At 41.4% G+C, this 27,070-nt stretch overlaps 1 long non-coding RNA gene and 1 pseudogene across 2 annotated transcripts in view; both read left to right on the top strand.

Moving 5' to 3' along the window:
* LOC121030834 (uncharacterized) overlaps positions 1-25,835 on the top strand; it is a 58,000-nt gene extending 32,165 nt beyond the window's left edge. Inside the window, exons 3-5 of one of the 2 annotated variants that reach the window (XR_005790436.1) lie at positions 6,537-6,615; positions 22,720-22,864; positions 24,143-25,835. This is a non-coding gene — a long non-coding RNA (uncharacterized LOC121030834). Of the gene's footprint in view, positions 1-6,536; positions 7,412-22,719; positions 22,865-24,142 lie in introns of those variants that run through there. The other variant, XR_005790435.1, reaches the window with a different exon arrangement.
* LOC121031179 (uncharacterized) lies at positions 7,662-7,755 on the top strand (annotated as a pseudogene).
* Positions 25,836-27,070: the final 1,235 nt, after the last annotated feature.

The following is a 27,070-nucleotide window of genomic DNA, read 5'->3' as shown; positions in this document are numbered from 1 at the left end:
AGATCTGAACATGAAAAAGAGAAATATTAAAAAAGGGAAATTTAAAAGAGGTGAATAGTGGGTGGGGGGAGCTGGGCGGCTCAGTCGGTTAAGTGTCCAACTCTTGATTTTGGCTCAGGTCATGATCTCATGGCTTGTGAGTTCGAGTCCCGCATCCCTCCTTGGGATCCCCTCTCTCCTTTTCTCTCTGCCCCTCCCCTGCTTTCTCTCTCTCTTTCGAAATAAATAGATTTTTTTTTTAAGGTGAATAGTGGGAATATAGGAAACATACTTCAGATTTTGCCTAGAGTTGGTTTCCAATATTTGGCAGACATTAGCACACGTAAGATTTTTGGCGTAAGCAGCTGCCAGTAATGACAGCTGTGCATTTAGAAATCTGTAAGGCTGTTGTTATAACATTGTTGACTTTGTTCTAAAGGAACTTTGTTTGCTGAGAAGTTACAGAACTATCATAGCATTCTCTATCTTCCTAAATGGCCAGGATCCCCAGATATCAATGTTCAGTTCAGCTCAACACACACGGGTGCACTGTGCTATATGTCAGAGACCACACCAGGGAGTAAGATAAATCAAAGGTAGTCTCTATCCTTATGGAGTGTGTGAGACAAGTGGGGGTAGCAGCCTTGGGGATGGAAGCAGGAGATGAGAGTAGGTGAGGCAGATGAACAATGGCCATATAAACAAATACATTTCTTCATTCCCTGATATGACTGGGGCCTTGACCCATTCGTAGCCATTATGTAATCATTGAAATAAATCCAGCTAAATTATTCAAAAAAATCTCCAAATGCCAATTCCATTTAATTTTAAATAACAAGCATCCCTGAGAGGGATGATTTTTGTAACGATGACTAAGGGAAAATATTTTTCTAGCAGGGTTTCTGCACAGGAAAGAATTCATTGCTTCCATCCCCACATCCCACACCCCACATTCCACACCCGTTGGTGTAAAAATATTTGTATTTAAATAATTTTAAATGTCATGCATTTATAATTAAAAGCAATTCTGTGTTCAGAGGAACAGAAATTACTGACTTCAAATCAATGAGAAAAAGTAAATTTTCCTCAAAGAAAAATTTCATGAGATTCAAAGGTAGTTTAACTCAAGCTAATGTGATACATGCCCATCAGTTGCATTTGATATCCGATGTGACCACTGGAAAAACTGCCCACCTCCAGCTGCAGGAGCATATAGGACATTCCAGCAAGAGCCCTTCTTTTCTCCCAAAGGGTCTCTCCTCTCTCCCTTCTGTTTCCCACCTTTTAAGTACTCAAGGTCTAGATATGCACAAAATGTTTTCTTTTCCTTCCCAAAATGACACTCCCCTGTCCCTTACTTCTGGCGGGTGGGATCCCTCTAATTGAACAGCTCCTGATGCCCTCTCAACATCCCTTCTGTAACACAGCAACCTCTCCCCCCATTCTCAGCCCTAGCCAGGGAACTGCATTCCCTTAGCCACAGTGTTTGTTCATGGGGCATGACTGGAAGATGGGTCAGTGGAGGCCTTCACCAAGGAAGCTGGGGAGGGGTGGATTTTTGATGATTTGGGGGCACTCTCTGGATTCCACACTGCTTGTGGTGGTTAACTTTATGTGTCAGTTTGCCTAGGCTGTGGTGCCCAGTCTTTTGGTCAAACACTAATCTAGATGTTTATGTACAGGTTTTGTTTTTTGTTTTTTGTTTTTTTTGTTTTTGTTTGTTTTGTTTTGCTTTTAATGTGATTAACTTTTAAATTTTTTTTTTAACGTTTATTTATTTATTTTTGGGACAGAGAGAGACAGAGCATGAACGGGGGAGGGGCAGAGAGAGAGGGAGACGCAGAATCGGAAACAGGCTCCAGGCTCTGAGCCATCCGCCCAGAGCCTGATGCGGGGCTCGAACTCACGGACCGCGAGATCGTGACCTGGCTGAAGTCGGCCGCCTAACCGACTGCGCCACCCAGGCGCCCCTAATGTGATTAACTTTTAAATCAGAGTTTGGGTAAAGCAGTTATCCTCCATAATGTGGGTGGCCTCATGGAATCATTTGAAGACTTTAAGAGCAAAGACAGATTTCCCAAGAAGGAATACTTCTCCAGACTACAATATAGAGACACTGCCCGAGTTTCCAGCCCTCTGCCCTGCAGAATTCAGACTCAAGACTGCAACATCAACTTGTGCCCAAATTTCTAGCCTGCCAGTCTGCCCTACAAATTGCCTCACAATTATGTGAGCAAATTCCTTAAAATAAGTACATCTCTTTTCTCTCTTGTCTGTCTCCCTTTCTCTCTGTATCTTTGGTTTTTTTTCTCCTCCCTTCCTCCCTCTGTCCCCTACCTTCTGTCCTTCCTTCTGTCTCTCCTATGGATTCTGTTTCCCTGGAGAACCTTGACTAATACACTACCTAAGTCCTGCTTGCACCCTTGAATTGCCCAGGGTTTTATTTGTGTGTTTGTGGCGGGAGGGCAGGAATGCTGGCTGCGTTGCAGAGCTAGGGACACGTTGCTATGGTCCCTACCACTTGGGTCCATGACTGCTGCCATACAATCCTACAGTAAGCAAGTAATTTCCATTCCAGCGGCCCAGTCTTGCTCTAAAATGAGTGCTGATAACCCTCCCCGTGAGCCCTCCACTAGCAAGTCTCTTTCCCTTCTCCAGTATCTTCTGGTTGCTTTTTAACCTCTCTCTTCTCCCTCTGTGAAAAGAATAACCAAGAAACAAGAATTCGAAACAACATAAAAAGAAAAGAAAGAGCAGAAGAACAAGAGAAAGTGTTTTTAAAAGAACAGCTTCTGGGGTGCCTGAGCAGCTCAGTTAACCTTCTGACTTCTGCTCAGGTCATGATCTCCCAGCTTGTGGGTTCGAGCCCTGCATTGGGTTCCGTGCTGACAGCTCAGAGCCTGGAGCCTGCTTCAGATTCTGTGTCTCCCTCTCTCTCTCTTCCCCTCCCCCACTCAGTCTCTGTCTCTCAAAAATGAATAAATGTTAAGATAATCATTTTTGTTAAAGATAGCGAATGTATTGTTTTCTGTGCTATCTGCAGCTGGGGTTAGAGCCTCTGAAAAGTAACTTTCTGAGGCTCTAGTTGCTTTGTACCATTCAGACCAGCTAGGGGTGTAGGATGTAGAGGTGTGAAGATGACACTCAGCCATGGGAGAGGGCGGGGGCAGCTGTGCTGCTGCAAACTCTCCATGTTGGTCAGGAAGGCACCGTAGAGCTGACTGTTGCCAAAGACATTTCTCCCAAGTGATTGGGGAGTGGGTCTGGGATTCGGGAGGCAGGAGACCTTGGAGGAGGTCAGTGAGCTTGAGGGGACGGCTTGCCTAAGGGACACTGCAAATAGGCCCATGTGCCATCTTTGTCATACTTGCTATATAGGTCACAGACACCTACTCTTGGAAAGCTTCCAGTGTAGTCCCTGATGCATAAAGAGCTGTGAACACCTGGCTTATATCAGTTGGATAATTTTACATAACTCCCACACAGCCAAGTAAATCAACACAAAATTGGAGACCAGGCACCTAACATAAAAGATGCAGAATCTAAAAGCAAGTAAGAATTAAAGTTAAAATCCTTAAATGCAATAGTAATATTCACACTGTTCCTATTTACTGGTATTTAATATATTATAATAAAACAGTAGCAAATATGGAAAAACATGATGGACAATTTATAGGCCAGAAAGTGTATATTTTTACCAGAACTCACTCATCTGAAATTATAGGCATTTCAAGAGTTTAACCTGTGATATTCTGGGCCTGCCATCTATCCAGAAGAAAATAAAAAGTTAGCCTGAGAGTGTCTGCTTTTTTGTCCACTTAATGCCAAATAGCGAAGTGATAAGAAACAGAATTCTCACCACCTATTTTAATCTTAAAATATTATATGTCTGGCTTTTTAAAAACCCAGTCTCCCTTTTGTAGATTCCCTCTCTTCTAGTCTTTTTTAGTCCTGCATTTATAGATGGAGAAAACATTACTTTTGTGGTAGTTAATCTTCACTAATATCAAAATAATAGAGAAAAGATTCATCACAGCACAATTTTAAAAGAAATACATCTGATTTTACTGCAAAAACAAAATCTGCTAAAAACTGGCATAAATCCTTGCTCACAGTCAGTGTTCAATAAATGATGTTGAAATAAATTCTGGAAGGAAAGTCCTGGAGTGCTACCACCAGGAAACAAACACACACACAAAACCCCTCATCCTTTGTACTGTTTTCCTCTCCTTTGGAAGTAAAATACAAGTCAAGATAAGATATAAACACTGAATAAGGGCGTATTCCTTAAGCTTCAGATTAAGGTATATTAATTCTGGTCACATTTACTTAAGATATTAGGTTCGGTCATAAGGTTACTTGGTAAGGTCAGTGTTGTATCAAAGTATAATTTTGCTACTTGCAAAATATTTTAAGACTGTGTGGCAAAATGTCAAAGTGGATCTAGGTAACTATGCCTCAATTACATTCAGATTAAAAATAATTTCTCTCCTAGCAAGTAGACGAAGTGGGTTCTTTGAGAAGGGCAGTTAAAAAAAAAAAAGTTAGTCTGCTAAAATGTATCTTCAGCAATGTATAAAAGTGGTTTGCAAAGTTTGGGGGAAAAACCAGAACACTACTTGATGCTATTACAAGGGGAAGGCCAGCGGTGACACAAGTTGTGAAAACAACAAATGAATCAACAGCATTCTTCAAGGCAAATGCTTGAATCCATGAAGACATGCTGTAGAAAGTGGTTATGAGTTACAGTTTAAAATAATATTTGCAATATTTGGCTTGTTTGGAATGACAGCAGCTTCCTAAAAACACTTATAAACATCTTCGAATAATTTCCATAAATAGAGTAACCCTGAGAATAAGTATCTGAATCCTAGAGAAAAGCCTCATGTTACTCACTCTCTGTCTTCCTTTGCTCTCTCTAAAGATCCTTATCTCAGCCCGAAGTTTTCAACCAAGGGAGATTTTTGTCCCCCAGGAGACATTTGGCAATGTTCAGAAATATTTTTGGATGTCAGGGGAGATGGGAGTGCAGGTAAAGAGAAGGGGGAGATAGCACTGGCTGCTGGTAGGTGAACCGAGGCATGCTCACAAACATCCTACAATACACAGGACAGCCCCAGAATAAACAATTAACTGACCAGGGGCACCCGGGTGCCTCAATTGGTTAAGCTTCCGACTTCGGCTCATGTCATGATCTCGAAGTTCCTGATTTCCAGCCCTCCGTTGGGCTGCGTGTTGTCAGCACAGAGCTTCTGTCTCCCTCTCTTTCTGCTCCTCCTCCTCCCCCCTCTCTCTATGTCTCTCAAAAATAAACATTAAAAAAAAAAGACTTAACTGACCCCAAATATCAGTAGTTCAGAGATTGAGAAACACTGGCCTGGAGATATAAACGGGGCGGGTGTGTGTGTGTATGTGCACAGTACTGGCACACAAACAGAACACATCCATACTTGAACTCTAAGAGCCCTTTGAAACCCACATAAACTGGTGGCCTTACAGATCAGCAGTTCCAGTAAAGAAATTCTACTTTCAAACTAGATGTAAGGCAAGCTCAGAAAGGATTTTCTTATTCTTCGCTCCACCCCAACTCCTCAAGTAAAATGTCTAAAGAAAGCATTGTGATAAACAATTAGAGGGATTGTTGATTTCATTCTAAGGTTTTAGAACTGTGGCTGAGCCTTAGCCTGGGATTCTCGACCGCTGTATGGGGCACCTCTGCGAGGGTTTTCCTTCTGTCATGAAAGTTTTAACTGTCTATTTCAGCAGTGACTGACACATGAGCATTCTTTGTGTTATTCCTTTTGGTTGATGTCCATTTTTCCTTCTTACCCTCCAAGCCCTTATTCAAGGCAGCAGGAAATTTTCAGGCAGTGTGTTTCCTTTCTCAAGAGTTGTTCTGTGGATGATGATGAAGTCTTTAGTATTCACAAGATTTACAGGACTTCAGCATAATTTTATTTTCACAAACCACTGATCACTTATGGCAAGTACTTTTTCTCTCTTGAAAACCATACTGCACACTGCCATTTCCTCATCCAGTCCCCTGTCTCTCTGGCCAAAGCTCTGAAGTGACTGTATTCTTCAGTATGGTCTCCCTGAGACAAGTCACCAACCACCCCTTTTATGAACAGTACCATCCACAGTAAACCACTTGAGAAGGGTTTTGGCCTAAGTCAAACTTCAACCAGTATCGGAGGCTTGCAGATGCAACTGACAGATAACTGGAAATGTCAGTCATGTTGGTAGATACCACACAAGAAATTTCAAGCAGGTAAAGAAAGCCCCATTTAGCAAAACCACCTACCAGCATCCTTCAAACAAACAAAACGACAAAAGAAAAAAATTAGCAGTAACCCATATAATTAATCTGTGCAAAATAACACGATTAATGTATTCATAGTCACAATCATAGAATGCTAGGCTGGAGGGGACATTCTGTACTGCTTAGGGGAGCTACGTGATGTACTAATGCCAACATCTCTCTCTCTCTCTCTTTCTCTCTCTCTCTCTCTCTCTCTCTCTCTCTCTCTCTCTCTCGTTTTATTTTGGTGATGAAGAAACAAAGGCTTAAGGAAGGAAAGTGACTTGACCAAACTCATACCAGTTGCTGGGCAAAGTCAGAACCGGAAACACAAGGTACGTCGTCTTCTGTGTGTGTAAAAGGCTGAAAACACAAAAGACTGTGGTATTTATATGCATTGGATGCATTGGATATGCATCCAATTGGTTTCTAGTACTTTTCTTCCCCCACTCTTATCTTTTCACCCAAATTTCCCAACTCCTCAAATAGACTATTGTGGAAATTAGAAAACATTTTTAATGCAAATAATGCCTTTTTTAAAAAAGTTGTAAACACCCACAACATCTTTATGCTTAGTGACTTGGTGCCAACTATATATACTTATGGGTGGATGGGCGTATCTGGATCTATAAATGGCATTTGTATATTCATATACATTTGTATACCAGATTTCCAAATCTAGTTGTTTTCCCCCACCTTCCGGAAAGAAAGCATCCCTGACATTTTGATAGCATAGCCATATCTGTACAGTTCCATCATGGCAGTTTGCATTACATACTTGTTTGTGGTAAAGGCAAAAATAAATCTTGATAGTTTTCTTCCGTTGATATTTTACCATCTTTTGCTAGGGAAGATGAAAGCACAAGCAATCAGTGCTCTTCTGTGGAAGGGAAGAAGAGTTAGTTAGATCTAAATAAAAATAAGCAGCATCTCAGGCTTGACAAACTTTTCTAGAGAATTCTTTTTTCCCATACTCTGCAGAGAGCCCCTAGCATGGAGCATGTGTCTGCCAGCTAATAGATGTGTCATGCAAAACTTATTCTGTGCTTTCTCTAATCACCACCTGAAACACAGAACTAAAGCACACAATCTAATTTATTTTAATGTTTGCCATCATACTTTAAAATAAGCATTATTGGGGCGCCTGGGTGGCGCAGTCGGTTAAGCGTCCGACTTCAGCCAGGTCACGATCTCGCGGTCCGTGAGTTCGAGCCCCGCGTCAGGCTCTGGGCTGATGGCTCAGAGCCTGGAGCCTGTTTCCGATTCTGTGTCTCCCTCTCTCTCTGCCCCTCCCCTGTTCATGCTCTGTCTCACTCTGTCCCAAAAATAAAAATAAACGTTGAAAAAAAAATTAAAAAAATAAAAATAAAATAAAATAAGCATTATTTTGGAACTTTGATTGGGTCGTCATGCTCTTGTGTGACATGAGGCTCTCTTAAACTTTGGTACTACCTCAGCATATTACTCGTCTGACATAAAATTAATTAATCAATCAATCAATTAATCAAACATTCCTTGTGACTATACTTGGCAAGTTTTCTATTTAAACTGCACATAGAGACAAAACAAAACGAAAAACCTAGATTATTAAATGCAAAGAACAAATTAGTGGTTACCAGAGGGGAGGTGGGTAAGGGGATGGGTGAAATAGATAAAGGGGATTAAGAGTACACTTACCTTGATGAGCACATGATGAGCACATGTTGAATCATTACATTGTACACCTGACACTAATATAACACTGCATGTTAATTATACTGGAATAAAAAAATAAAAATAAATACATCTCATACCTAAAAAATAAATAAGTCAATAAACTGCATATAGGCATACATGTGAGTTTGGTTCCAGATCACTTCAATGAAGCAAATATTGCAATAAAGCAAGTCAAATGAATTTTTTGGTTTCCCAGTGTATATACAAGTTACGTTTACACTATACTGTGGTCTCTGTGCAATAGCAGCATCTCTTTAAAAACATTGTATACAAAGCTATCTACACATTCAATGCAATCCCAATCAAAATTGCACCAGCATTCTTCTCGAAACTAGAACAAGCAATCCTAAAATTCATATGGAACCACAAAAGGCCCCAAATAGCCAAAGTAATTTTGAAGAAGAAGACCAAAGCAGGAGGCATCACAATCCCAAACTTTAGCCTCTACTACAAAGCTGTCATCATCAAGACAGCATGGTACTGGCACAAAAACAGACACATAGACCAATGGAATAGAACAGAAACCCCAGAACTAGACCCACAAACGTATGGCCAACTCATCTTTGACAAAGCAGGAAAGAACATCCAATGGAAAAAAGACAGTCTCTTTAACAAATGGTGCTGGGAGAACTGGACAGAAACATGCAGAAGGTTGAAACTAGACCACTTTCTCACACCATTCACAAAAATAAACTCAAAATGGATAAAGGACCTGAATATGAGACAGGAAACCATTGAAACCCTAGAGGAGAAAGCAGGAAAAGACCTCTCTGACCTCAGCCGTAGCAATCTCTTACTCGACGCATCCCCAAAGGCAAGGGAATTAAAAGCAAAAGTGAATTACTGGGACCTTATGAAGATTAAAAGCTTCTGCACAGCAAAGGAAACAACCAACAAAACTAAAACGCAACCAACGGAATGGGAAAAGATATTTGCAAATGACATATCGGACAAAGGGCTAGTATCCAAAATCTATAAAGAGCTCACCAAACTCCACACCCGGAAAACAAATAACCCAGTGAAGAAATGGGCAGAAAACATGAATAGACACTTCTCTAAAGAAGACATCCGGATGGCCAACAGGCACATGAAAAGATGCTCAACGTCGCTCCTTATCAGGGAAATACAAATCAAAACCACACTCAGATATCACCTCATGCCAGTCAGAGTGGCCAAAATGAACAAATCAGGAGACTATAGATGCGGGAGAGGATGTGGAGAAACGGGAACCCTCTTGCACTATTGGTGGGAATGCAAATTGGTGCAGCCACTCTGGAAAACAGTGTGGAGGTTCCTCAGAAAATTAAAAATAGACCTACCCTATGACCCAGCAATAGCACTTCTAGGAATTTACCCAAGGGATACAGGAGTACTGATGCACAGGGGCACTTGTACCCCAATGTTTATAGCAGCACTCTCAACAATAGCCAAATTATGGAAAGAGCCTAAATGTCCATCAACTGATGAATGGATAAAGAAATTGTGCTTTATATACACGATGGAGTACTACAGGGCAATGAGAAAGAACGAAATACGGCCCTTTGTAGCAACGTGGATGGAACTGGAGAGTGTGATGCTAAGTGAAATAAGCCATACAGCGCAAGACAGATACCATATGTTTTCACTCTTATGTGGATCCTGAGAAACTTAACAGAAACCCATGGGGGAGGGGAAGGAAAAAAAAAAAAAAGAGGTTAGAGTGGGAGAGAGCCAAAGCATAAGAGACTCTTAAAAACTGAGAACAAACTGAGGGTTGATGGGGGGTAGGAGGGTGGGGAGGGTGGGTGATGGGTATTGAGGAGGGCACCTTTTGGGATGAGCACTGGGTGTTGTATGGAAACCAATTTGACAATAAATTTCATATATTGAAAAAAAACATTGTATATAATTAAGAAATAGTTTATCACTAGAAAATGCTAACCATTCCATCATGTGTGCCTTCAGTGGGTCCTAATTTTTTTTTTTTTTTGCTGTTGGGAGTTCTTGCCTGGATGTTGATGGCTGCTGACTGATCAAGATAGTGGTTGCTGAAGGTTAGGGTAACTGTGGAAATCTTTTAAAATAAGACAACAGTGAAGTTTGATGCATTGATTGACTCTTCCTTTCATGAACAATTTCTCTGTACCATGTGATGCCATAGCATTTTACCCACAGAACTTCCTTCCAGATTGGAGTTATTCCTCTCAAACTCTACTGCTGCTTTATCAAGGAAGTTTATGGAGTATTCTAAATCTTTTATTGCCATTTCAACTATCTTTACAGCATCCTCATCAGGAGTCTATTTCATCTCAAGAAACTACTTTCTCTGCTCATCCATAAGAAGCAATTCCTCATCCATTAAAGTTTCATCATGAGATTGGTAGCAATTCAGTAACATCTTCAGGCTCCACTTCTAATTCTAGTTCTCTTGCTATTTCCACCACATCTGCAGTTACTTCCTCAACTGAAGTCTTGAATCCCTCAAGGTCATCCATGTGGGTTGGAATCAACTTCTTCCAAACTCCTGTGAATGTTGATATTTTGACTTCTCCCATGAATCATGAATGTTCTTACTGGCATCTAGAATGGTGAATCCTTTCCAGAAAGTTTTCAATTTACTCTGCCCAGATCCATCAGAGGAATTACTATCTAAGGCACCTACAACCTTATGAAACCTATTTCTTAAATAATAAGACTTGAAAGTCAAAATTACTCCTTGACCCATGGGCTGCAGAATGGATGTTGTGTTTTAGTGGGCATGAAAACATTAATCTCACTGTACATCTCCATCAGGGCTCTTGGCTTAGCAGGTACATTGTCAATGAGCAGAATTATTTGGAAAGGAATCTTTTTTTCTGAGCTGTATGTCTCAGTAGTAGGCTTAAAATATTCAGTATACTATGTTGTAAATAAATGTGCTGTCCAGGCTCTGTTGTTCCGTTTATAGAGTACAGATAGAGTAGATTTAGCATAATTCTTAAGGGCCCTAGGATCTTCAGAATGGTCAATGAGGATTGACTTCAACTTAAAGTCACCAGCTGCATTAGCCCCTAAAAGAGAGTCAGCCTATCTTTTGAAGCTTTGAACACAGACATTGACTTCTCCTCTCTAGCTGTTAAAGTCCTAGATGGCATCTTCTTCCAGTATAAGGCTGTTTCATTTACACAGAAAATCTATCACTTAGTGTAACCACCTTCACCAATTTCCTCAGCAAGATCTTCTGGAGAACTTGCTGCAGCTTCTACAATCAGTGCTTACTGCTTCACCCTGCACTTTTGTTATGGAGACAGCTTCTTTCCTTAAACCACATGATGGGGCGCCTGGGTGGCGCAGTCGGTTAAGCGTCCGACTTCAGCCAGGTCACGATCTCACGGTCCGTGAGTTCGAGCCCGGCGTCAGGCTCTGGGCTGATGGCTCAGAGCCTGGAGCCTGTTTCTGATTCTGTGTCTCCCTCTCACTCTGCCCCTCCTCCGTTCATGCTCTGTCTCTCTCTGTCCCAAAAATAAATACATGTTGAAAAAAAAAAAATTTAAACCACATGAACCAATCTCTGCTAGTTTCAAACTTTTCTTCTGTAGCCTCTTCACCTCTCTCAACCTTCACAGAATTGAAAAGAGTTAGGGCCTTATTCTGGATTAGGTTTTGCTTAAGGGAATGTTGTGGCTGGTTTGATCTTCTTTCTATCCAGACCGCTAAAACTTTCTCCATACGAACAATAAAACTGTTTCACTTTCTTATCATCTGTGTGCTCACTGGAGTAGCACTTTTAATTTCCTTCTAGATCTTTTCCTTTGCATTCACAATTTGGGGAGCTGACACAAGAGGCCTGGCTCTCAGCCTGTCTCAGCTTTTGCTGTGACTTCCTCACTAAGGTTAATCATTTCTAGATTTTGTTTAAAGTGAAAGACTTACAACTCTTCTTTTCAACTAAACATTTAGAGGCCATTGTAGGGTTATTCACTGGTCTAATTTCAATATTGTTGTGTCTCAGGGAGTGGGGGTGGGGCGCCTGAGGAGAGGGAGAGAGACGGGAACAGCAGGTCGGTGGAACAGTCAAATACACACAGCAGTCATCAATCAAGTTCATCATTATATGGGCACGGTTTGTGGTGCCCAAAAACAACTATAATAGTAACATCAAAGATCACTGATTACAGATCACCATATTTGTTATATTTAATGAAAAAGTGTGAAATATTGCAAGAGTTACCAAGATGTGACACAGACACGAAGTGAACAAATGCTATTGGAAAAGTGGTACCAATAGATTTGCCCAGTGCAGGGTTGCCTCAAACCTTCAATTTGTGAAAAATGTAATATCTGTGGAGGGGAGTCTGGGTGGCTCAGTCGGTTAAGCGTCCGACTTCAGCTCAGGTCGTGATCTCACAGCTTGTGAGTTTGAGCTCCGCGTCGGGCCCTGTGCTGGCAGCTCAGAGCCTGGAGCCTGCTTCGGATTCTGTGTCTCCCTCTCCGTCTGCTCCTCCCCCACTTGTGCTGTGTGTGTGTCTCTCTTTCTCTCAAAAATGAATAAACATTTAAAAAAAATTTTTTTAAACACAAAAATGTAGTATCTGAGAAGTGCAGTAGAGCAAAAAACAAGGTATGCCTGTATATGGTATAATACCAATTTTTACAATTGTATGAGTGTGAGCATATAGGAAGAAAGTCTAGGTGAGTATTTACCAAAATGTTAACAATGATTTGCTTTCAGTGGTAAGACTTTTCTTTATACTTGCCTATATATTTTACAACGCTTATTGAATTCTTTAATGTTTAGGAAAGTATTAACTAAAAACAAAATACTTATGTAAAAGCCTTTTCAAACGCACTGCTTATCTCTCTGAAGCACTGGATTTGTAGCTAGTTCTATTCATTTAATAAAAATTTACTGAATACCTACACTGTTCAAGGACCTGTACTAATAGCTATGAGATAAATCGTTTTACTGTTTTACAAAGGTCAAGCCTGTCAGCTAACAGATAATTACAGACCGCCTGCTATATGTTCATAGGGCCATGGTGCCTGCTAAGAGCTGTTCTCGGTGGTGAACAGTATCCTATCTCCAAAAGCTTATATACTATAAACATGTAATTAAATAATAAAATGATAGTGGTGGTGATGCAGGTGATGAAGGAAATATTTTGGGTTATGTCACTGATGGTGACTGAGAGGTGAGGGAGCTTTGGCTGGAATGTTCATGGAAGACCTCACTAAAGTGGTCACCTTGGGGTTGAAGCCCGAATATTAGAGACAACTTTGTAAAGATCTGGTCTCTTAAGCAGAAGGAATAGCATAAGGGAAAGAACCAAGATGAGGACAAGTTTAGTATATTCAAGGAAGAACAACAACCAAAAGACAGTGGCAGAGTACAGAGAAGGAAAAGGAACAAGCAGAAGACAGGAGGGCAACATTCCAGGCCACAGTCCAGAACTTAGATTTGATTGTCATTGCGAGGAGAGGTTTGTGGTGAGTTCTAAGTGGAGAAGTGATGTTGTCTAGTTTGCAGCTGTTAGAGATTCTGCTGACTTGAGTTAATGGTGGATTTGCAGGCGAGGGGAGAGACAGGGAGGCCAATCGGTGTGCTTACTGTAGAGGATGCAGCTAGGAGCTGCTACAGAGGGATGATAGTGGGAGAGACATACTAAACACTTTAAAATGGATGAATGCTTCCTGACTGGGGACTTCCCCCAAAAAAGGGGGGACGGGGGAGGTTCTGCTCTTCTATTACCTATCTACTCATCTCTTCCAACTTTTCTCTTATGGAGTATGCATGAGATTGTTTCTCAGTATCCTTTCTCCTCTGTTTTGTAATAGAGCTCCTTGATTTCTAGCTAGGCTCATGGCCATTAGTTTATAAACTACATTTCTCAGCTTTCCTTGGTATTAGGGGTGACCTTGTGACTAAATTCAGGCCATTGAGAAATGAACTAATGTATCCCTGTCTAAATTATCTCCTTAAGGACACAGCCACTTGGTAAGACTTTCTTACCCTTCTCTCTGGCTGAAACTCAGACATGGATCAACCAGCTTTAAGCCCAGGGCATGAGAATATAACCCCAGGGCATGGTAGAGCAACAAGATGGAGAGACAGACTTCCCTGAATGACCTCATGGAACAGCCCTCTGGCTGGCCCCAGTGGTCTGCTTTAGTCTATATCACATGAGAAAAATAAACTTTCTTTTTAGAACTATGCTGTATTTTAGAGTCTTTGGTTAGAACTACTTATTTCATACCCTCAGTAATATGAGGGGCTTTGGGAAAGCCAACAGAAGCATTGATAACAGAGAAGCTAGGGCAAGGCAGATGTCTTGGGGCTGATCAGAAGTTTTAAAAAGATAGGCTAATGTCTTCTCTTCAGTGCCCTCTTGTCTGATGTAGGAAGAAAGCATAGCTGACTGGGAGAAAAATTATTTTGATACGGTAAATCTAGACCAAAGCCCTAGAGCCATACCCAACCCTTGGGGAGAGCTCTGACTTCCAGCTAAGATTCAGGGTGAGAGATAAAGGAACATTCCAATCATGAACTCTGTATAACTTTAAGGCTGTAATATGTTGATAAAAAAGAAACCAAAAAATAATATAAATTTGTTTTCTTTACCCATTGTTTAAAAGAACCTTTAGAGGCACCTGGGTGGCTCAGCCAGTTAAGCATCTGACTCTTGATTTTGACCCAGGTCATGATTTCACGGTTCGTGAGTTCAAGCCCTGTGTCTGACTCCACGGTGACAGTGCAGAGCCTCCTTGGGATTCTCTCTCTCCCTCTCTCTCTGTCCCATCCCACTCTCAAAATAAATAAATAAATGTAAAAAAAAAACATAAAGAAACTTTACATTTACTCTTAATGAGGAATTATGTGTATACTATATGTATATGGAAAATATACCAAGCTCTCGGTTAATTGAGCACATGTATACACGAGGCCTTCTTCCATCAGTACTGGATGGCAGTAGCCAACTATTCTCATCTGTTTGAAGTGTACCTGAATTTGGGACCCTTACTAATTAAAAATAACAACAACAACAACAAAAAAACCCCACACCTATCTCAAGGTTATGAAGGGTAATACACACACAAAACAAAATGAATTAAGTAATACTAAATATTATAGTAGGTAATAAAATTGTCTCCAATATGGGGAAAACATGACCTCCCTTACAGGGTTTTTTGAAGATTAAAAAAGAGAATTATGTAAAATAACCAACAAAAAGCATTTTTGTTGTTTCCCCTCTTCTTATACTCAATTATTTGGCTTTCAAACTGCAAAATACTCTGGACTCTGCCACAAATCCCTGAAAGAATGACCAAATGATGACTCCCAGTAAGCTGGTAATTTGGCTTTTCTACATCACTTAATACAGGAATAAGGGGTGAATGGTAAGAGGGAAGAGGGACTAACATGTATGGAGCGCTTACTATGTGTACGCATTAGATTGGTCATTTCCTTTCTTTAAAGAACATTTGTTTATTTTTGAGACAGAGAAAGACACAGAGTGTGAGCAGGTGAGGGGCAGAGAGAGAGGGAGACCCAGAATCCAAAGCAGGCTCCAGGCTCTGAACTGTCAGCACAGAGCCCGGCGCGGGGCTCGAACCTACAGACTGTGGAAATCATGACCTGAGCCAAAGTCGGACGCTTAACTGACTGAGTCACCCAGACACACTCCTGAGATCTCATGATCCTGAGATCAAGACCTGAGCTGAGATCAAGAGTTAGACGCTTAACCGACTGAGCCACCCAGATGTTCCTAGATTGGTTATTTCCTCCGATCCTCATAATTCGGTATAGTGATATAAGCATGCCTACTTTAACAATAAAGATACCAGATTTGACAGAAGTTAATTTCCTAGTCACAGAACTAATAAGTGGTTGTTAATAGTTGAGCTGAAATTCAAACCCAGGGCTGTGTGACTCCAGAGCTCACCTTCCTGCCTGCGCCTCTGAGGAGGTCTAAGCCCTAAGCCTCATGGTGCACAGAATACAAAGTTAAATGTAACACTCCCGAACACAGTACTGGACCTCAAAACCACTTTACACTCTCAATTTTCTCATTTAATCCCAGGCAGAGTTAATCATTTCCACCTCTTTATTCCCATTTAGTATCTTGTATGCACATTCACATGTAAGAATGGTTATTGGTTTACAGGCCATTTAATGGTGCCTCCACTAGATGGACAGCCTTTCATGGGCAAATGTTTTAGCATCTGTGTTTTCTTAGTGTCTCCTACAATACCTGCAGATAGTAGGGTTCAAGAATTGAAACATTCAGTAAGTGTTTATTGAATCATCCACAAACTCCCCAACAGCACTAATGTACCCTAGTCCAGTTGCCCATGACCATTTCCAGGGATATCGCTGAGCCATCTTCAGTCTCCAGGGCCCTCAAGCTTCATGAGGTTTCCATGAGCGTCAGCAATCACACACACGTGTGAAAACATGTGAAGCACTGTGTGTCAGAACTGTTACACACTGACTGATATAAACAAAGACCTTCTGAGGTTGTGCTTTATGATAACTGCAGAAGACTTTCTTAGCAAGTGAGAAAAACGCTCCTTCACTTTTCCTGGGTTTGAGGAATTAATATGTTCTGAAGGGCAGCCTATGGGCACATGCACGCACACGCACACACACGCTCACACGGTGCGAGCCAGCATTATCCCTACTGTATCAGGAACCTCCTGAACTGTAATCTCACAGCATGGAGGCTGAATCATACTAGTAAACATACGAGGAGCTTTCACAACAAGTTCTTTAAACATATTCATGGCTATCAGCAGTGATATTAAAATTTCAGTTAGGCAACCCTGATTTGAGCTGCATACCATCTTTACTGTAATGAGAGTCTTTGTTGTACACATTGTCACCGCAGAGGAAAGGTCATTAAGAAGCACACTCTCATGTAGATAATCACACCCTGGACCCTGTAAGTGGGATGGCAACTGGCAAAGAAAATCCACAGGTTCTTGTTCTGCATGGTAATACAAAGGAAACAAATAGTGCCTGGATCCTACTCATTTCCAGTTTTTTGTCAAAACGTTCTTAGCATAATCTTGCTGAGTCCGTAAGAGCATGTAACAGAGTCATCACCCTCAGTTTGACAACACTAGGCAGAAAGGTAAAAAGCAAGCATCATTTCTTTAGAGCTGTATGCTGTGAGTGTTTTACAATCCAGACTGCTGTTCAGTGTAGGATAGTGTCAAGGACTATGAAAAGTCTGATGTTGTACCCTACTTGCAAGCTAACAAGTTAGCCTCGTATAATTTCGTTTATTCTAGCAGAAAAAATAAGAAAATAAGAAATCAGAGACAGAAGACGGTTTATTATTTACAGCAATAGTAGGTGAACCAACCAGGCTAGCCTGAGGTTGCCATGAGGAGAAAAGTAAAAGTATCTTAACTGGGAACAGCAAGAGTGGAGTCTTGAGTTTTCTAGTTAGGACTATATAACTTCCTACCCCATTGCATGCTAATCATTACCCAGGAAGCAGCTGAGAGAAAATGATCGCCTTCTGGGGAGATTGCATTCAGTGATCAGATTGTCTTACTAATGTGTGTGGACCAGGAGGAGATGAGGGAAGTAGAGATGGAGGTAATATTGAGCCAGTTACTGAGGAGGCCATTCCAGTGCTCAGGATGCAGGATGGCTTTCAGATGCAGAAAGGCAGGGAGCATGGAAGGTCCATCAAATGCCTTGACTGTCAGCTCATTGTTGAATGGCTTGTGATAGAAGACACACCATTGTCAGACTGCAAATGGTCCAGACAGCCAAAAACTTGATATGGATTAGTTTCAAGGGCAACAGCAGTGTGGCTAGAATTGTTGACCGGACTAGAACAAAAACACCATCACCTGAAAAAGTATCAATAGAAGTGAGGTCCTGTGGGTAACGCTGAGAGGGAATGAAAGGCCAAAAGCAGTCAGTCTACTAGGAGTGGGTGGAGTCGATGCCCCGGGTGATGTGTCCTCCCTCATTACGAGACAAATGAGTCAACTTTGGCAGGAGCTCCAAGTCTGGCATGCAGCTGTAGCCTCTGCATCAGAAACATAGAGGCCTTTACTTTATGCCCAGTCTGTGATGGTAGATGTGTTTCCATGTCTACTATGGGGATGGATCCAGGCATGGATGGTAGAAATCTGGGCAGTGCAGGCTTAGCTTAGTCAGTGACTTGAGTCCAGTCAGTCTCAGCAGAGAACAGATTCTTAGCCTGGGCTTAATCCAGACAGTTCTATCAGCAGCCACAGTTTATTCACACAGTTTATAGCCCCAAAGAGGGGTGTCTTTAATCTGTCAGTCTTTAGTTTCTAAGAGGCAGATCAAATAGCTAGACCATTGACAATGGCCCAAGAGTCAGTAAAAAAATATGTATATCAAAGTTCTTCAAGGACAGTATTGTCCATTGCTATGAGAACAGCCTTGATTTCAGCCCAATGACTAGAGCAACTTCCTTTATTTTGGGCTTGCATCATTGGCACTGAACTTGAACGACCATAGCAGCCCTATGAATTACACCAAGTTTCAGCCTATTGGAATAGTGAGGCTCAGGCATTTAGGGAAACTGCTGTGAATTAAGGGCCCTATAGAGCCAGTGACTTTGCCTTAGTTGGCATAGTGGGGAACAGTTTTCCCCCAAAGAATAGGTACCATTGTTATATGTAAAGTCTAGAAGCTGCTGAGGCCAAGCTGGCTGTGTTCTTAAATATACCATTTTCACTTGACAAGTGAAGCTTGTTGGGCCTGAATCTGAGGTGACTCACCCAAAAATAGGAATATCACATCAGAGAGTTGTAAGGCTTCCGTGGGTCAGGCGTTCAGTTTTAGCAAGCTAATAAGTATTTGTCAAAGGAATTTTCCTGATCGTTGTATCATGAAGGTAATGAATCTAAAATCCCAAAGGGGCATCTCTGGGTGGAGGCTGCCTCCCTGTGCTAGAGGCTCTAATCAACAAAATCATCAGGCACAGAGACTTCTAGCTCAGAGGTGTCTTTAAAGTTATGGGTTAAAGTTATAACACTTTATGTTGTAACTTTCTGGATAGCTTCCAATGCAGTCTAGTCATTTGGGCTCCACTCAAAGGATGTGGATTTGCAAGTGAACCCATATGAAGAGCCAAATAGAATCCCCAAATGAGGCATTCACTGTCTCCAGTACTCAAAGTATCCAACATGGGCATCCTTTTGGTGGCAGGTTGTCAAAGAGATGGCAGTTTTTCCTTGACTGACAGAAAAATTGAATGTTGTGAATCCACCCACATAGCTTCAAGAAACTACTTGGTCAGCAGGCCCCTGAATTTTTCCAGGGTTTATCAGCCACCTCTAAGAGACATATGATACTACTGTAGTCACAGTGGTTGAACTGAGGCTTCTGATTTGCAATTGACGGGACATCACGTAAGGAAAGCTTTGGATGTTAGAGGGTAGAGGTGCTCACTAAATACATACATCCTGGCAACTGAATTCAGTTGTTGCCCCCATTACACCACCTGTGCCAAACATTGTGACTGCCACTGGATCCATTTTACAGACTAATGGCACATCTTACCACTGGCACTTGTAGGTCAGTCTCATTTGCACAGCAAGACCTCCAATATGTTTTTAGTGCCCCTCTGGGAGTACCTAAATCCCCTAGGCATCACTATAAAGGCTTGTGTGTCATCTTAACATTCTCTACATGCACCTCTTCTCAACTGAGGAGAATCCTCTCTGATACTTATGGAACAGAGAAGTATAAGCATCAATTCTCATTGACATTAAGATGTAGAAGCAGTGGGGCGCCTGGGTGGCTCAGTCGGCTGAGCGTCCAACTTCGGCTCAGGTCATGATCTCACACTCCATGAGTTCGAGCCCTGTGTCGGGCTCTGTGCTGACAGCTCAGAGCCTGGAGCCTCCTTCAGATTCTGTGTCTCCCTCTCTCTCTGCCCCTCCCCTACTCATGCCATGTCTCTCTCTGTCTCTCAAAAAGAAATAAACATTAACAACAACAACAAAAAAGATGTAGAAGCAGCAACAACACTACATTGAATTGGCTAAAAAGGCAGCACCCACAAAGTCAGGCTAGCTTCCTTTCCCCACTATAAACCCTGCCCAACTCCATTAGGTGAATCTGCATGCCTTTTCCTTCCACTCATGCAGGTAGGATAGTGAATTGGGCTTCTGTACCAATAGAGTCATAAAAGTTTTACTTCACTCCAGGACTCCCCAGCTTACCGAAATGCATGTGTATGGCCTTTAATCCTCCTTGGGGATAGGAAGGGAAACGTCAGCCCCTACCTCTAATGGTTTCTCCTTAATGTGGTTGAGGTCAGAGAGGGTAGAGAGAGATCATTTTCTCTTTCTCATTTATTAACATTATAAACCCAATCCAGAGAAGTAAGAGCCTGGACCCTAGTCAGTGCCTCATAAATGGTTTTTCAAACCATTTCAAAACAAGAGTTTTTCTGTCTCAGAAAAAATCTCCCAAAGAAAGCCAGTATTCCCTTATAGTAGCCAGGATTCACTGCAAAAAAAAATTCTGAGACCTTTTACTGTCATCTCCAAATGGATCTAAAATTAGCATTATAGATTACAGGAGGCTTTGAGGTATCAAAAAGCACAGTTGTTGCATTCTTCCTTGATAACTGTTATAAACCCCACCCCCTCATCCCCATGTGACCAGTGGAAGCTCTAATGACCCATCTGGTTTTTGCCCGTGGTGGTAGCGAATATCCTTCCTTTCATGCTCTTTGTGGATGCGTGTCTGTGTAACTTGTCTGGATGGGGGTGGAAACTTCTGCCCACCCAGGATAAATCTTAGCACTGGCTGTTACACATTCAGTGTTGACTCCTCGGTTGGTAAGGAAGTTCCCCCATCCAGGGGAAAGGTAGCAACAATCAAGGCACTTAGGCAACTGTCTCTGAAACTACTTCCTGATATTCAGCCTGCAACCACCTTTCTAATTCCTTGTCATTATCAGGCAACAAAGTAAAACAAACAAACATCTATTTCCTAGTTGGCCACAAAATTTAGTCCATTCACTAGTGATTCCCCTGGACTTCCCTCAAATCCTGTTAACTGGCCTGTGAGGCACTCATCCGTTCCCTTCCAGAAGGCCGTGTCTTTTATATCAGCACCCACTATCATTGCCAAAACTGTCAAGAACTGTGAAGGGTCTGACATTTACCCAACTTGCAAACCAGTAAGTTAACATGCCATAGTTTCATGGATGCTAGGAAAAACAACAACAACAACAACAACAACAAGATTCCTAGGTCAGAGATGAAGGAGTTTATTACAGCAATAGCGACAGCCAGAGCATTGGCATTTTAACATCAGCTCCTCAGTCCCAGTTCCCACAGGGTGAGGGGAATATGCCAGATGACATCACCCTGTGCAGTGCTGAGTTACAGGAGATGAACCCTGAGCCCAGAATCTTTCTGTAATGGTCAATGAGTATTCCTGCTACCTCTCACTTTGAAGGCTTTTTGCCACATAAACATCCTTTAAAACAACAAAGGGCAAATCAGTGCTTTGCTCACAGAAATACGATTGACAAGTATCCAGTAACAAACAATATGAGAATGGCACTCAAACAGCCTGTGATTAGGAAGTCCATAGCCTATGTCATTCTGTGGATAATACAGGTAGATATGTTGGGAGCTTATGATTACTTAAATAAATTTTCAACCTGCCACAAGAGGTTAAAATAAAAATCCCCACAAGAGGAGGAAGAACATGATAATTTCAGGAGCAGAAGGGACAATAGATGTCAAGGCATGTTAAAAACAAACTAACAAACCACGGTTAAGTTCAAGAGCAGCTAAAAACTGTTGAAGCAGGAACATGTGTATATGTTGGGGTTCCTTTTACTAGTGACTCTATGTGTTTAAATTTTTTTACATTAATCGTTAAATTTTTTAATTAAATAATTTGAAAATAGCAGAATTCTCCATTGAAGAGAAAAGTGCTTATGATAAAAACCTTTATTAGTTGAGGTTTGTATAGAACTTTTCTCCCCCAGAAAACCCCTTCTATGGTAGAATTAGGGAAAATATGTAAGCGTTTTATCTAAAGGTAAAATTGAAATGGAACTGTTAGTTTTAGAAATACTTGATATATTTTTTTAGTGTTTATTTATTTACTTTTGAGAGAGAGAGAGAGAGGAGAATGTGAATGGGGATGGGCAGAGAGAGAGGGAGAGAAAATCCCAAGTAGACTCTGCACTGTCAGCACAGAGCCTGATGCAGGTCTCGAACCCACAAACTGTGAGATCATGACCTGAGCCGAAATTAAGATTCGGATGCTTAACCAACCGAGCCACCCAGGTGCCCCAATATATTTTAAATATGGGAACAAAGACCTGGGATGAAAAGAAAGCTGAACAATTAAATTTCACTGGATGACTGGGTGCAGTATCCAACATTCTAGAAGGATCTAATTACATAACCCATGCATCACTACAGTCCCAATGTTCACTGAGCAGAACAAGGAGAATGAGGGCCTTACAAATGTGTACAACAGAGGCTGCTTCTATACAACAACAAATGAAACCAAAACAAAACTGACTTTAAGGGGAATCTAGTCATTTATTCTCTCACTGAGTAACAACCAAGTGTCAGGCCCTGGGGTAGATGAGCGGAGGACAGGCTTAAAGCCTTTTTTTTTTTTTTAAAGGAAAGGGGAAATAAACTCATGATCTTCAGTATTTGTTTGTAAGTGGTGTTATCCTTATTGCTAGTCCCTGTATTACTTAGGATTCGAATATGTTTTTGGAAAGGAAATAGAGAATGAAATCTGAAGAGTGACAGGTACAGGTGGTACAGTTCTGCACTGATGAAGATAAAATGAAGAGAGACCTCATCAAGCTCGGGAAATGGATAGAAAAGTATCCGGGAGTTCTCGGTGTGGGCAACAAGCAGACAGTAAGTCTGGGGCAAATGAATCTAAACTATGACTATAAGATGATCATCTCTGAATTATCCACTTGAAACCCTGGAAATAGAATTTATTATTGACTTGTTGCTCTGGCCTCTGTTTTGTGGCTGCTCTAAAGCCCAGCAGCCTGCTGACGGTCACTGGATCCTGAGGGTCCCAGGAAGAAGGCAGAAAGTGTCTGGGGCTGCTTCTCAGCCTGAACCCCACATCCCAAGAAAGGCAGAGAAGGCTCAATAGCTCTAAATTGGGAACAAACGGGAAGACTAAGATATCTCAGGAAGGCAAAACCGGAGAGAGTTTATTATCAAAATCTGTAAAGTCTTTAAAGGATCTATGTGGTGAGGTTCAAGGCTGCTGCATGCCATTGTACCAGTTGGATGCTGCAAGGGCACCTGGCCAAGAGCATAGTGAGGAATGGGGGACGGAGCGGGGGCCACACTGGGTCTGAAATCTAGCCGTGTTCTGCTCACTGAACCATGCCCCTGGAACAAGGCCACATCTGCCTGAAAGGCGGAGCACCCATTCCTAAACTGAATGCCAGAGGGTGCTTTTTCCTCCTCTGCATAAAGCCCTGTCTGTGCTAGCTGGGGCCCCAGAGTGAGAACATCCTCAAATCCTGGAATGCTAAAACTCAAGGGCACCCATTGAAATTCTATGAAAGTAGTTTAAAGATAAATAAAAGATGGCATTACTTTATACAGTGGGTAGTAAACATATGGAACTCATTATCCTCAAGATGTTGCGTAGTCCACAAATATAAATAGGATAAAGAAAGATTTAGATAAATTCATGCTTGTTAGATTCATATGAGCTGTTAGAGCATTGTTAGAAACACACAGGGAACGTCTCCAAATGCTTTCAGGGAAAATACCGAGATGTCCTATAATGCCAGTGCCGTGAATTGGATGAGCAAAATAACTGTCCAGGTTTTTCAGGGAAAAATAGCCAAGGTTTCCAGATATCTGAGAGTGAAGCTATTATGTCGTGAGTACATTCTTTATACTAACAAATTGTGTAAAAATCTGTCTCAATGGCAGTATGTACTTTGATGTGATCTTAAACTGAGTTTGTCCAACTCAACTTTTTCTTAAGAACTTGGAGTTTTCATGACAAATGCACAATATTGTACTGGGCTGTAAAAGAGTGCATGTCACTGTTTGACTATAACCTGGTCCCATGGAGCTATTGCATTAATTTTTTTTCATTGCTTTGAGTATTTCTGCTTACTTTAGATAAAAGTTTTGATCTTCTTCCCTGTACTTCAGGCTTCTGTTCTCAGATTGTGATTGGCTTCCAGGAAGAAACCTTTCCTTCCTAATATGCTGCCCTCACCTCTTTGACTCCAGAGGAAAGCGCTCACTCTGTTCTGTGTCATTTCATCTCAGCTGTGAAACAGATCTTCCCTTCATTCACTAGAGCCCCCGGAGACCAGGCTGCACTACTAACAAGCTTAACTGAAGGTTGGGGAATAACAGAAGAGGAGCACATTGTCTAACTGCTGCTAGGTTTGGCTGCCAGATGTGCTTACCCCTGAACTCAGGGAGGCTCAGACCCCTTCTGAGTTTATGCCTATTTGGTTCCCACCCCAGTGCAGCTCACTCCAACCGCAGAAGCAGATCTAACAACCGCACAACTCCAAACACAAGCCCAAGCCAAGCTCCAGAGATGGAAAGGAGATGTTTCCTCCTTCCAGTTCAAGGCCAACCTTTCCAATCATCACTCATTGGTACCAGTATCTTACTTATCCCATGGTTCCCAGTAGGATAATGCATCAAAACACAACAGCCCAACATCAATACACTCTAGACAACTCAACCTTATATTGCCCACAGGCACTGATAGTCCTGGCCTGGTTGAGTCCTTTCTGCTCCTTTGTGTGGTCTGTCCACTCACAGGAGGCCCTGCCTGCTCATTCTTCATGCAGTCTCCAGATTTTGCTTCTGGACAACAATGCGCACAAATCTCTAAGTAAATAAGTAATACTTTTCAGGCACAATATAGTCTAAGTTCATATGCTAAAGAAAATAAATATTTGTCTAAGGGAGATACAATGCTCAGAGATGCAACTCTGCAGATTGCAAAACGGGCATTTGTTGTTGAATTATAACACAGGGATGTTTAGCAACACAGAGTCACCAATGTAAGACAAGGCCTTTGCTTACGTATGAACACCTAAATGACTCATTCTGATTATTTTTCCAAAATACGAAAACATTCTGTCCTGCAGGTGAATTGCAGCTTCCATCTCTTGAAAGGAAAACAACGTATAGCTTTGAAATCGCTGTGCTTTTCTTCTTCTTTCTGCTCATCATGTTTTCAAAAATCTTTAAGGCTAAGGTTAAGTCATCCCTCTTAGTTAAGTATGATATTTAATAGGGTCTAAAATACATTTAATCTATTTATTTTGTATATTCAACATCTCTATAATCAACGTATCTTACAACCTATGGCTTCTCAAATCACACTCAGCCAAGCAGGATTCGTGACACAGTTGCCTCTATCTGTGAGAAATTAGTCCATTATAAAACCGAGCTCACTGAAAGGATAGTGACTTGGTTTTTCCTGTCAGGGTCTAACTGGACAACTGCACAGCTCCAGACAATGTCATTTGAGGATACTTGAGGTGGGGGTATAAACGTGTGGTCTGAAAAACTTCCATGAATAGCTTCCAGTAGGACCTATAAAGCTCCAGAATTAAAACTTTTATAATGGGTGCCAGTGGTTTGGAAAAAAGTATTAGAGACAGTAATGGAGCCCTCTTAGGAAATGCCACCTCGCTCATGTTCTTGGTGGCACAGTGTCTGATACGCTGTGGAGATACCAGTTGACTCTGCATCCAAAAGTGATTCAGAGGAACCAGCTTCTACATGTGAAGAAATTTTAGAGAATAGTTAAACCAATTTGTTTTGACTAATTTACCCTTTGGTATGCATGATAAATGATTTTCTTAAATCTTTGTCCAGGGGCACATTGGTGGCTCAGTTGAGAGTCCTGCTTTTGATTTTGGCTCAGGTCACGATCCCAGGGTTGTGGGATGGAGCCCTGTGTCAGGCTCAGTGCTGAGCGTGGAGGCTGCTTCAGATTCTCCCTCTCTCTCCCTCTCCCTCTGTCTCCTGTGTGTGTGCTCTTTTTCTCAAACAAACAAATAAACAAACAAACACCCCAAAAAACTATATATCCAAATAACTCATTCTATGTTATAATAAAAGCCTTAAGTCATAGTTTAATTGGTATTTTTTTTTTCCTCAGAGACATATAATGTAATGGTGTGTGTGACTGCACCAGTGGTGCTTACCTAATCTGTTCCCTATGCTTCCCAGGGCTCTTTTAAGTAGGTTGTGCCACATGACTAGTTCTGGCCAGAGGGATATGGGTGGAAAGTGACTTGTGTTATTTCTGGATCAAAGTATATAAAAACTAGGTCTTGACTTTCAAATGACTTTTCTGTCAGCACAGTAGACCCTGAAGCCTCTTATAGAGGTGATGGAGACTTTATCAGCATATGGCTCCTGAGTGACCTAGTAGAGGAGAAGCCCCAAGTGACCCTCATTGTAGCATGAAATAAGCTTTCATTGTGTAAACCAATGATGTTTGGGGATTATTTTTACTATGACATACTATAATCCGCCCAACAACCAATGGTATCTTACATCTGGTGAAATACTGTATAGGCATACTCAGTGGTAACTCAACTGGTAAATGCTTAGCAACCAGCTCTCATGGGGGTGGGAGGAGTCCCTGATTTGTATCATTTGCCTACTTTTGTGGTATAAATACTCCCACCATGGCCAATTTCAAATTACCAATGTGATATCAGCCAGCTTGCTAAATTACTGAAAATTTAGCCATTGGTTCTTGCAAACTACTATAAGTAGGCTCCAGCATACCACTAGACATATGCCACAAACATCTCCCCAGTGAACATTTTTCTTATAGAATTTCCTCTTGGTTTTGACACCCAACTTCATATATATATATATATATATATATATATATATATATATATATATATATTCTATGTTCTATTGAGTTTTCAGTATGTAAATACACGTTTTTCCCATAAATCTTCGGATAAGTGTATATTTACATACTCAACACTCAATAGAACACTTTTAAAAAGCAGTAAGTGGGAAAAGAAACACAACTGATAGAAAGTCAGAATCATGTGTACACACTTTAAAAAGTATATATTG

The sequence above is a fragment of the Herpailurus yagouaroundi genome, unplaced genomic scaffold, assembly GCF_014898765.1.
Source record: "Herpailurus yagouaroundi ecotype Mexico unplaced genomic scaffold, PumYag 140, whole genome shotgun sequence".
Lineage (NCBI taxonomy): Eukaryota > Metazoa > Chordata > Mammalia > Carnivora > Felidae > Herpailurus > Herpailurus yagouaroundi.
The sequence above is the reverse complement of the archived record's forward strand: the minus strand, read 5'-3'. Positions and strand labels throughout refer to the sequence as shown.